General features: G+C 28.8%; 1 pseudogene; it reads left to right on the top strand.

Annotated features, from left to right (window-relative positions):
• The window catches only part of LOC105623645, a 100,578-nt pseudogene that overhangs the window by 42,269 nt on the left and 46,357 nt on the right, over positions 1–11,952 (top strand).

Here is an 11,952-nt window from a genome sequence, read left to right as displayed (position 1 = left end):
ATATGTATATTTAAACTGCTATTACTAAATTAATCAATACCCTGGATGACGAGGTGTTCAATATATAAAAATGATTTTTAAAACAACCAGTAGTTAAAGAATTATATATACATATTCGTAATCTTGTTAAAATAGTCATAAAAAGTAAGCAAACAATTTGTAATATTTTAATTTATTCATTTAATAATTTCGATTTAAACAAATAATCATTTTATCTATATTTATCATATAATACTAAAGTCTTATTGTTATTAACACAATATTATTATTATTAACACAATATTATTAGCATTATAGCGATAAAGATAATAAAAGAACATTTAGTAAAACTAAGAAAGTGAAATTAAAATTAAAATATGCCAATATGAGCCGACAAAGTTACTGTGTATATATATTTTTATTATCTGAAATAATCCATATCACAGAAACGTTACGCTCTTTGATTCGGATCTTCTTCAGTGTAAATTCCTTCACAAATAATTATTTATTTTACATTGTAATCACCATTAAATTAACGTTTGTTAATAGTTGAAAGTATAAGAGAACGACGTAAATATAAGAAAAAGAGACTGAAATTGAATTCTAAAATATACCACTGAATTAATTTCGCAACTTGACTTTAAAATATACAATAATTGTCATTGATTCATTGGCAAATTACTTCCGAGAAATATTTAGAAAATACAAGATTAATTCCTATCCTGTAATAAGAATCTTCAACGGTGCCAATTAGACTTTGCAAATCGGTTTTACGGAAGGCAATGAAGAATAACTCTTCACAATGAAAATAATTTCGACTTTCTATTGCATCGGTACAAACCATGGCATCTATCTGACGCGAAGAAAAGCGATGAGATCATACAAAAAAATTAATCATTAAATACTTGTTATTCTGTAATGTTAAAAATGTAAAATTAAAAAATTTTTCGAACAAGAAATTGATATTTTACCATTAGTTCAATCGAAGCTCAAATCTTTCCGACTTATTTAATAAATTTTTGGAAAAAAATTAAATTAACTAAATTATTTGGAATTCCAAATATGCATCGAACAGAACAAGATTCGTAGATAAGAGTTGACGTGGAACTTATTTGCAAAACTCCAAATATATTTTGGATATAACAGGATTTCCAATACAAGAAATCACATTTAAGATTAGATATACAAATTTATGTACGGACATATTTGGAATTTTTAGCGAGAAAATAATCATCAACTATAATTTGAAAATTACGCTACATTCGTCCAATATTATCATTCTAAATTAAGTACAATCGAAAAATCTCCGACAATAGCACGAGGGTATAGTCATATGGTGCTTTCCAAATACTTAACATATTTTAATACAAACACAGAAATGCACAAAGTGTGGCATTGTGCACGATTCAATTGGAACAAAATGTATACACTGTGCATGGTTGAGATCTATCCGTTTGGGATAGAGTTAGATTAAATGTAGCTTTTTCGGTTTGTGTATGAAACAAAAAAAAGTAAAAGTAATGGCTTCTTAACTGCTCCAAATTCATTTATACCTGCCACTGTTAGTAATATGTCATCAGAAAACAAGCTTATACAGCCCTCGGCTGAATACAGATGTATAGTACAGATGTATTGTCGATGATAATGGACAACTGAAATGCAATTTGTGTCGCCATATATACAAAAGTATAGGGATAAGGCAATTGGAAAGCACTTAGCAGATGGAGGATCGTACATTTGTCAGATTTATAAAGATTGCTAAATGATTGTCTTCTAATTATAATATTGGGTTGTCCGGAAAGTTCGTGCCGATTTTGAAGGAAAATTGAAACGCAGAAGATTTAAATTTTAGTATACATTTATTATATTTAAGTCTTTTGCGGCACGAATTTTCTGGACAATCCATTAGAAAATATATCTATCATACCGAGTAAAAAGAGAAATATGTTCTTCAAACAGAATCACATTCTAAAGAATCAAAAAATCTCCAATCATAGTTTAAAAGTAAAGCGTTACTAGTAAACCATTATAATTATTCATTTTTAATCTTAAGGAAACAGAAATATATTTTCCCTGAAGTAATCTAATAGTATCATAGCAACATTTTACATAAAATGCAAGTAAGTTAACTTTTAGTTGGCGGGTACTCTTATCATCTAATTAATTACTCTGCCTTTCTGTTTACATTTTGCGATTAAGTTGGACATTATTTTAAAATTCTAACCAGTATTCCTCTAGCCAATGTTATCTGGGTTAAATACTTATAGCACTTTCTATGAAATAAAGCATATTACAAAATTGTTTAGCATTTGTTTTATCTCTTTCAAGTGTCAGTTTTTTTTCATTAGCGCTAAATATTTAAGATTGATGTCTTTAAATTCTAAAACGTGAGACATAAATTAATAAGGTATTTTTTAAAAATTCATTCAAAGTATAATAAGAATTGACTTATGACTTTTATAGAAGATAGTAAATAGCATTAGATTTCACAAAAAAAAATCAATATCACACTCAGTTGAATATAAATTCAGAAAGGTTAAATCATTTAATAAACTCATCTGCAATTAATAAATGGGATCTAATTGTGGATAATTATCATTACTCGATTTAATTAAAATTAAAACACATAAAACGATAACGAAAAATGAAAAAAATCATAATACAATATTATGATTAATTATAACTATTAAATATTTTATTAATTGTTTGATATCGTTTTCGATAAAAATATGAATTTTTCTCTCAAGCGATACACATCTAGTGGCTTTAATCTATGTATTTAAATAAATAAAAATTCCGTGAAAAGGAAAGTAATCTAATCTAGATTATCTATGTCGATTTTGTTGTTCACTACTTGCAATTAAACGGCATATAAATACCACAGTGCACATATCATACAGTGTAGTACCCAAAGTTCCTAGAGGAACTTTACCTGCAAAAATTATATCTGAAAATCTTATAATTTATAAAAAATATTAAAACGTGCTTGTGAATTGTGCAGCAAGAACTAATTCAGTTAAAATTCTAGCTGACGACTCAAAAACTATGACAGAGACGCTAGAAAGAGCGCTGGCACCATTATTGACTTTTGGCTCGTTCTTCAGTTTAGGCATGTTCGAATATCCTCGTGGACAACCCAGGCCATATCTCTCTTTCTTGTATGTTTTGATCATATGTAGCTTTCCTATGTACTTCTTTTATTTGAAATATTCGAAGACTAAATTTATAAGCCTATGCTGGTTTATACCGTTCTTCCACATTATATTAATTCTCATCAGCTTTTGTCGTTTTAAGGTAAAAATTTTAAAATGTATTGGTCTCTATATAATAATACTTTATCTTTTAATATTACTTATCTCTTATATAATAATATTTTTAATTGAGAGCATTAAAGGAGTCCTAAATTCACAATTATAGACAGATACAAAATTATAAAAAATTTTTTAAAAAGACTTTCGATACTGTCAACCATGACCTACTTTTAATCAAACTCAAGCTATGCAGTATCCCCTCTTACTACCTGCTCATTCCTTACAAATCACACGCAGTAAGTCCTCATATATCCTTTTCTTTTTTTTCTTTCTCTATCGTTCTTTTTAGAATACCTCAAAGTATCATTCTCGGACTCTCTTTACTTTTTTAATATTTTTGTTTCTGATATATCTCTGTTCTTCGAGCTCTTTATGTACGCAGGTGAAGTAATTCTTCTCAAATCCTTTCACCCATTCGATGCTTTAGCAGCCAGTTCCGACTTAAATAAAGATCTAAGATCTATTGCCAAATGATCTACTAATAATTTGCTGCATTTAAAAATCCTGTAAATCATCCTTGCTAATTGTCCGTTTCTCAAAATTATCCCGTATTCAATCCCTTGATATTTCATAAAATTTTGAAAAAATCGATTTTTCAAATTTTGTTGTTTTTGAAAGATACGTATATCAAGAATACATATCCCAAGTTTTAAAAAGGTATTCGTAAAATTGACGATGATATAGCAATTTTTGTGAAGCAATTTTTGTACGATGATGCGCTGGAACTGCTTCCAGCATCGACGAAGAAGCGTTTTTAAATAGGAAGAGCTAATCTGAAAATAAAACTTCAAACACGTTTTTTTCAACCTGGTTGACAGCAAATAAAAAAATATCGACTCATTGATTTAGTGTAAATTGCATTTTGTTTAGAAAACTAACCCGTTTTTAATTAATAAACATTTTACAATTCGAATACAATTTATACTTTTTTGTAACATAGAAAAAGCCAAATTAAAAAAAAGATTCACATGTTCATTTTGTTACTTCTTGCGATTTTGTAATTTTCCCTATATCCGGCTATAGCTATATTCATTTTTTACTATCATAATTTTTTATTTTTTTTTTTCGGACAGCGCATATAGTCGATTCATTATTAACAAGCAAAAGTAAGTTACCCTTCAAGGTTACCCTTTGTAAAATTATTTTAATTCTAATAACCGAGACAAAAAAGGATTTTTTACGTACTTCAGTACTGATAGAATAAATTTAAGACACCATAAAACAAAATTGAACCTGACTTTATATATTTAAAAAAAATCCCAAAGGTCTCACAGGCCTTCACTCTGTCTATAGCCCTCTCTTAATTCCGTTTCAATTCCTCGCTTCTTCTCTATTAAGATTCTTGGTATCCCTGTTGACTCTTCATAGACATTCGTATCACATGTGGCTGTCAAGTGTCCCACTGCTTACACCGGTCTATGTCTTCTTTACTCCTATTCTTTACTCACCTTTTCTGCTCTCAAAAATTTCTCACTTCTCAATTACTCGTTATTTCGTTATTTGATTATGCCATGTCGTCTACGTTCCGATTCTTAATCAACAATTCCTTAATCGTGTACAGTATATCCAAAATTCTTGCTTACATTTCTCTTATTGCGTCCATAAATACGACCACATATCTCAATATTATCAGAGAGCTGGCTTAGAATATGGCAATTTTATTTTTCACCTGTGCTGTTTTGTTTTTCTTCCTTGCTCCTCTATATTCTCTATATCTTCAGTTGAAGGAAGCGTCGCAAATATAGAGCTCTCTGAGCTTCATTCCACTTTTAACCCTCTTGTCATTAGGTACCAAGATTACTTATCCTTCTCCATTCATCTTTCCACGAAGCATGCCGCTTTCTCCTACATCTCAGTCAAATATTTTAATTCTCTTCTTCTCTATCGATAAAAACTTCTCTCTTTTTGTCCTCTTCCGTTCTATTGCCTCGCGTTTCATCGCGTTACTCACAGTACTTAATCCTTACTATATCCAAGCTACAATTTGATGTCTCCATACAAACATGAGTCACTAAAATCTATTCGTTTTTTTATCTATTCAGAATAATTCAAACAATCTCTAAAAATCCAATATACTTTCCACCAACATACTTTCAACTTTCTAGAATAAATATTAGAACTTCCTTTTGGAAAATAATAAAATGTAGTATAATTGTAATTATCGAAAATTCAAAGAAACTTGCACAAACAGGAATCCTTCGGTCATTATAAATAATACTTGTAGAGTAAAAGCATAGTGGAAAGGATAACATAATGTGCTCACTTTGCAAGCATCTCTCTTTAAATCTCTGGAAAATAAAATGTATTATAATTTATAATTATCGAAAAATTCAAAGAAACTTGCACGAACAGAAATCCCTCGATCATTATAAGTAACTCATACTTGTAAAGTAAGAGCATGGTAAAAGGGATAACATGAAGTGCTTTGCAAGCATCTCTCTCTAAATCTCTAAATTTTTGCTCTGACGGAAAAATTTCTATGCCAAAGTACGCCAAAAACTATTCCTAATTACGACAAAAACTATCCTATATAAAACTCCTAAATACGCAGTTTGGAACACTAGTTTGGAAGTAGTTTGGCGTAGAATTTTATTCCTATAAACCAAAGTAAACCGATTCATGCCTTTGTACGAATGTAGAATGACATACTTTTTCCGAATACTTACGAAAAAATGAAAATCAGATTAGTTCGATCAGAGGAGTTCGACATAGAACGCGAGTTAGTTTACGAAGTAATGATAGTTACGATGTAATTATAGTTGAGTGTATTTTAGCATACTTTCTATGCCTAAATTAGGTCCAGTACGTCATTTTACATTTTTCATGTAAAAACACATAATTTGCCATTATTAGCTCTGTGCTCAACTATCAGATTGTAGAATATATAATAATTTTGTGTAAAAAAGCGTAGAATGGCATACTTTCTTGAAACACTACAAAAGAATAAAAATTAGTTTGGCATAGTTCAAGAAATAATGTTTATTAATTGTGTGTACTTTGGCGTACTTTCTATGCCTAACTAGGTCCAAGTATGCCATTTTACATCTTTCGCGTAGCTTGACGTAGTTATTTCTATGTTAACATTCTTAATTCTGTGCCACAGTGGAAGTAGAAAGGCGTACTTTTGGCATAAAAATTTATCAGAGTTTCTATGGATGTCACATTAGAGACAAAGGCTACCAATTGTAAAACGCGAAACACGGGGCGGTATTCTGTTTTTATTTTAAAACAGTCTCTGTCTTAAATAATGTCTTAAGATGCTAATAGAGTCCTCGGATTGACTTATGACATCTTAAGATTGTATTTAAGACAGTCTTAAATGGAATCGAATATGAATACTGACCTGTTTCGCATCGTGAAATTAGTTAAACTTTCCTTGTTTAATATACTTTAGATTTCTTTTTCTATAAAACCTAAGATGCTACGATGTGTGTCAACAAGGAAAGAAACTTTGTCTCTCAAACGATACTCATAGAAAGAGACAGAAATTTAGAGACAGACGCTTGCAAACTGAATACATCAAGTTATCTCTATCATAATTAAAAGAGATTGATGTAACTGAAATGTGTGTAGTTGCTTGCGAGCGCGCGCACGTGTGTGTGTGTGTGTGTGTGTGTGTGTGTGTGTGTGTGTGCATGCGCGCGTGCATGCGTATAATTTTAACTATTGCTTCACCACTTATTGCATCGCGGTCTTACAAGGAAGATTAGGCAATTCAAAAATTCTGAAAATTCTGAAACATTGTGAAATAGTGTAATTTGTTTGAAACACAAAACTATTTTTTGTTTGTGCGGAATTATTCATATAATATCTTTTCTTTTTCAAGTTGCAACTGGTTGCTCTATCAAAAGCCAAAATTAAAATGAACAATATTTTATAAAAATAACAATTTCTTTATTCATACTTTGTTTTTAATTATCTGAAGTATTTTGTACATTCTTTTATGTATATCATAAAAATATTTGATTTTAGGTTTGACACACTGTTATTATACTATTACTGTTGCTGTTGTTGTTATATAAAAGCTCATATTTTAAAAGATCCTACTGTATTGATACTATGTTGGTGAATTGTATTGTATTTGCCATTTACACTATCTCACATAGCCAACGCAGTATGAAGCGAATACCTACAGAACGCGTATACGTAAATATTTTCATATCTGAAAAATGTTCTTCGGAACATAACTATAATATACATTATTGTTTTCAGCATTATTATTTAGCATTAATGCTCTTTGATTTGCGTTATATAAAAATTAGAAACATTTTCTAAATAGAGAAAGATGCGAGTGGGAGTATAAAAGTAAATAAATAATTTAAAAAAATTTATTATAGTAAAGTACTCTTGAAACCATTCAATTCTTATTTTGGAAATTTTTTCGTATCTCTTATAGTTTCGACAATATTCGCTTCAAAAGAAAAAAAATTTTTTTTCAAAAGAGTATTTCACCTCCTGAAACTGTAATTTCGCACGAATAAAAAATAATTTCGTGTTACAGATGAACTACTTTATTTGTATACAAAATTTCAGAATTTTTTGAATTTTTGAGTTGCTTAGTGTCCCTTGCTAGTTCCAGTTTTTTGTTGTTGGTAGATTTTGTAACAGCAGTTTTGTTGACGCCTAACTATTTGCAAGCTACTTTAGTCTGTTGTATTTTATGTTCATATCTATTACTCTGTTAACTTGTAATCTTTTCATAGAGCAATAAACTAAATTAAATTAAAAAAAATTTTTAGATCAATACACACACTTTAATGCTTACATTATTATAATATAACTCTTTATCTATCACATTTCCAGTATATTTTGCAATATTACAATATATACAATTTTTATTCATATATAAATGTATAATAATTTTTTTTTGTGTCGCATATTCGATAAATATGACTTTTTTTAAAGGAATTGAAAATGTGCTTACGTGAACTTGCTATAGTAGACGACACGTTGGAAGCTCTCGGAGAACCAAAGGACTACCAAAGATTACGGAACTGGATAATTCGAATAATAATCGGATAGATTGCATATGTTTTTTATCAATTAACATATTGGAATTTTCTTGCTTTTTTTGTTTTAAATGTGGACATCAATTTCATCAATTTTTTTCTTGTGTTTTATTTAGAATTTCTAAACGATTATTCGTCAAACATCATTATATTAAGTGCTCTCATTTCTACAGCTATCCTTGGGTTAGTATTATACCTGTGTATACATTTATTTTGTAAGCTATTTTTATTGACATTGTACGTCAAAATGTTTACAGTGTGAAACATATAAAGACCTTTTGGTAACATATGAAAAATGAAATCCATGTCCATCAATGACCATGACTTTGACAACGTATGTATGTTTTCTGTATTGTCTGCACAAAACATGTATTGTACATATAATATTTATGTTGAGCTTTAAAAATATATTAAATAATAATTATTTAAAATAAATAATTAATCACTGCTTTTCATTGCTAAATATTTATAACAGATGTGCATCTTTAGAAAACGCTGCGAAGGAAGAAAATGTTGAATAATGTAATCGAATAAACATATGGTCAAAATTTCCACTTCCAATAAACTTGATCTTGATATGACGTCATGAAAAATAACAGCAAAAATAATAATAAAATTATAACATAAAAGGTAACGATAAAATAAAAACGACAAAACTAACAGTAAAAGTAATTTCTTGGCTGTTAGGGAGAACCGCGCCGCTTGTTGATAAGTAGTTATGATACGATTGAATCAGATGTTATGCCTCCTGCAATAAAACAGATTTTCACATCCAAAGTGTCCTGCGTCAAAGAAATGTGTTTCAAAAAATTCGTATAAAAGTTCCAGATAAAAGTTTCATCTTTGTGCTCGTAGTGTGCATGTAAATATTTGGACGACCCCGGAGGTACAACTGTATAAAACTTGTTTCTGCTGTAAAATTTTTACGTTCTTCCCAAATTTTTCTTTCCCCGCGATTCGACTTTGACGGTTGTGAAGGAAGCATGAGTGATGTAATTTCACAGTTTTAAATTGGAATATGACGAAATGACGCGAAATGTCATGTTTTGAATTCACTGTTATAGATTTTTGCGTGTTTTAATCAAGAAAATATTAGGTAAAGTCTTTGCAAAAAGTGAATTGGAATTGGAAATTTACACTTTTCGTATAAAAATGACTGTAAGGTAAATGTACCAGTGACCGGACATGTACTGTAGTACCGGATTAACATAAAGTGAATTTATTTATATTATTATATAGGGATGCTTCGCATAATATGTTAAAGGTTAGAGAATATCGGATATCCGTTAAATTCTTTTTGTATATCCAATTATTCGGACTGGATAACGAATTTTCCTGATATCTTGCTGAATATCTGGAAAGAGACTTCCAAAGGAAAAAGAAAAATGGCATGGTCTTTTAACTAAAGATGTTTTAACAAAAGGTCTTTTAAGGGAATTTTTACATTTGAGAGATGATTTTGGAGGCATTCTTTAAGAATTTTTTTAATAAGTAAAAATTTAGATATAATCAAAAAGTAATACAAGTCTACAAAGTGTATATATAAAATACGTATAAAAAAATATTTTTTTGTAGTGTTAATTTTCTACACAATAGTAAGATGGCGTTGTAATTAGGCCTGCACCACGAATATGATCAACGATAATCAAGGTATAGGTTTTGTTGATCTGATAACAAAAGTAAAGTTTTTTTTTATATTAAATGGACTTGTAATTCTCGCCCAATCTAGAATAATTAATATCATATGCATATTTTCACGATAGCAACAATTTGAAAAAATAATTAGAATTTTCCTCATATTTTTCCTTTTATTTGACTTTAAAAAAAAAATAGCAAAAATTAATGTAAATTATTAGTTATAGTATGAGTGATGTCATGTTTTGAGTATAATCGTAAAAGTAGAAGTCAGTCGGACTTTCACTTTTTTTGGTAATGATCATATTTGAAAAGAGAGTTTCGGGAAAAAAGTGAATAAAGTTTTGAAATATTTTAGAACAAGTACTACTCCGTTTTCCGTTAGAAACGAAAGTAACGCTCAGAAGGAAATGGAATTTTACTCTATTGGATAAAAACGTTCTAGAATGATTTAGAATGGTTGAACATAAGTAATGGTGACTGCAATTGATTAGTGCGCGCTATTTGAATCAATCAAGCGGCCACAAACACCACGTCGTTTTATCTCGTATACCTTGGACAATTTTCATTTCTCTCAAAAAATTTTTCTGGGATATTCTTAAGACTAAATTTTTAAAAAAAGTAAAAAAGTCAATTTTTTCTTTTTTAAAACGTAAAAATCCCCTTAATAAAATGAATTTGTTTAATGTTTTTAGCATTTGTTTAGTATTTTCGTTTAACATTTCTTAGTTTACTGATTGTTGACAAATTGTTATCTGTAAAGCGCGTAGTTTTCTGACCTTCTTTTTCGTTTTCTGAAAACAAATTATAGATTAAAATGACTGAATTATAAATTTTGGACATAACCTTTGAAATTCTGCTCCTTATATATGTATAATATTATATTGAGACATAAAAAATAAAAAAATTCTAATTTAGTTCGACTTCTGATTATTTATTAGCGCTATTAGCATTAATATGCTTTTATTGCTTATACATAATGCATATATAATGCATATATAATTAATAAAGATGTAACTAAGCCTTTTTTATTTCAGATGCATAAATTCTAGATTTTATCGAGTCAATGAATGTTTACATTTATTATATTCTGATCTGTTCAAAAATAATGCAGATTACGGAAGACAAAACAGATCCATCTATATGCATCAGCAGATAACAGGAGTTAAGGATCAATATATATGGATTATAATGTAATAATTATTTAATAGTATTATTAATAGTATTACTAATAGTGTACACACGTGCACGCGCATATACAAAACGTCTCAATTTAACTTTTACATCAATAATATATTTCAAAAATAAAAAAAAATGATTTCTATAAAAGTGCAATTGTTTTGAGAGGAATTTAATCACGATCACGTTATTCTTTTCTAGACAGGATACGATGAGAGACGCAATTTTATGTTCATTGCGCTTTTTAAAATGGAATTATGTGATTTTTTTTAATATGATTTCTCTATAACCATTTTGCATGTAAAAGTAAGTTAAATTAGAAATATAAAAAAATCAATAATCTGCAAGATATTATAAATACATTTCTCTGACATATAATTGACATGATACTTTAAATATCTCAGAAACCATTTTTTTTGATAATCATAATATCCTAACAATTTTATGAATAGAATAATGAGATAAATCAGGTGTAAAGAAAACATATAAGGTAGTTGACTCAGTAATAGTCACATTAACCTAAACACTTGACTTTACAAATTTATAATTTTCAGATTGAAAAGTGAAACACTATTATTTTGAATTATTTTAAATCATTCTTTGTGATGAATAAAAACGTTACTCTAAAATTTTTACATCTACTGCCATTGTTGAGAAAATTCTTCGTAAAAATTATAAGGTGCAAATGTACGAATTATCGCAATATCGACATACCGGTTGTCCAATAATCGTCATGAGTATGACCCACAAATCGCCATACGTCTTTATCGCATGAATGATGGAATTATTCAGACATAAATTTATATATATATATATATATATATATATATATATATATA

Source organism: Atta cephalotes, assembly GCF_000143395.1.
Source record: "Atta cephalotes unplaced genomic scaffold scaffold00061, whole genome shotgun sequence".
In the NCBI taxonomy this organism is placed as follows: domain Eukaryota; kingdom Metazoa; phylum Arthropoda; class Insecta; order Hymenoptera; family Formicidae; genus Atta; species Atta cephalotes.
The sequence above is the reverse complement of the archived record's forward strand: the minus strand, read 5'-3'. Positions and strand labels throughout refer to the sequence as shown.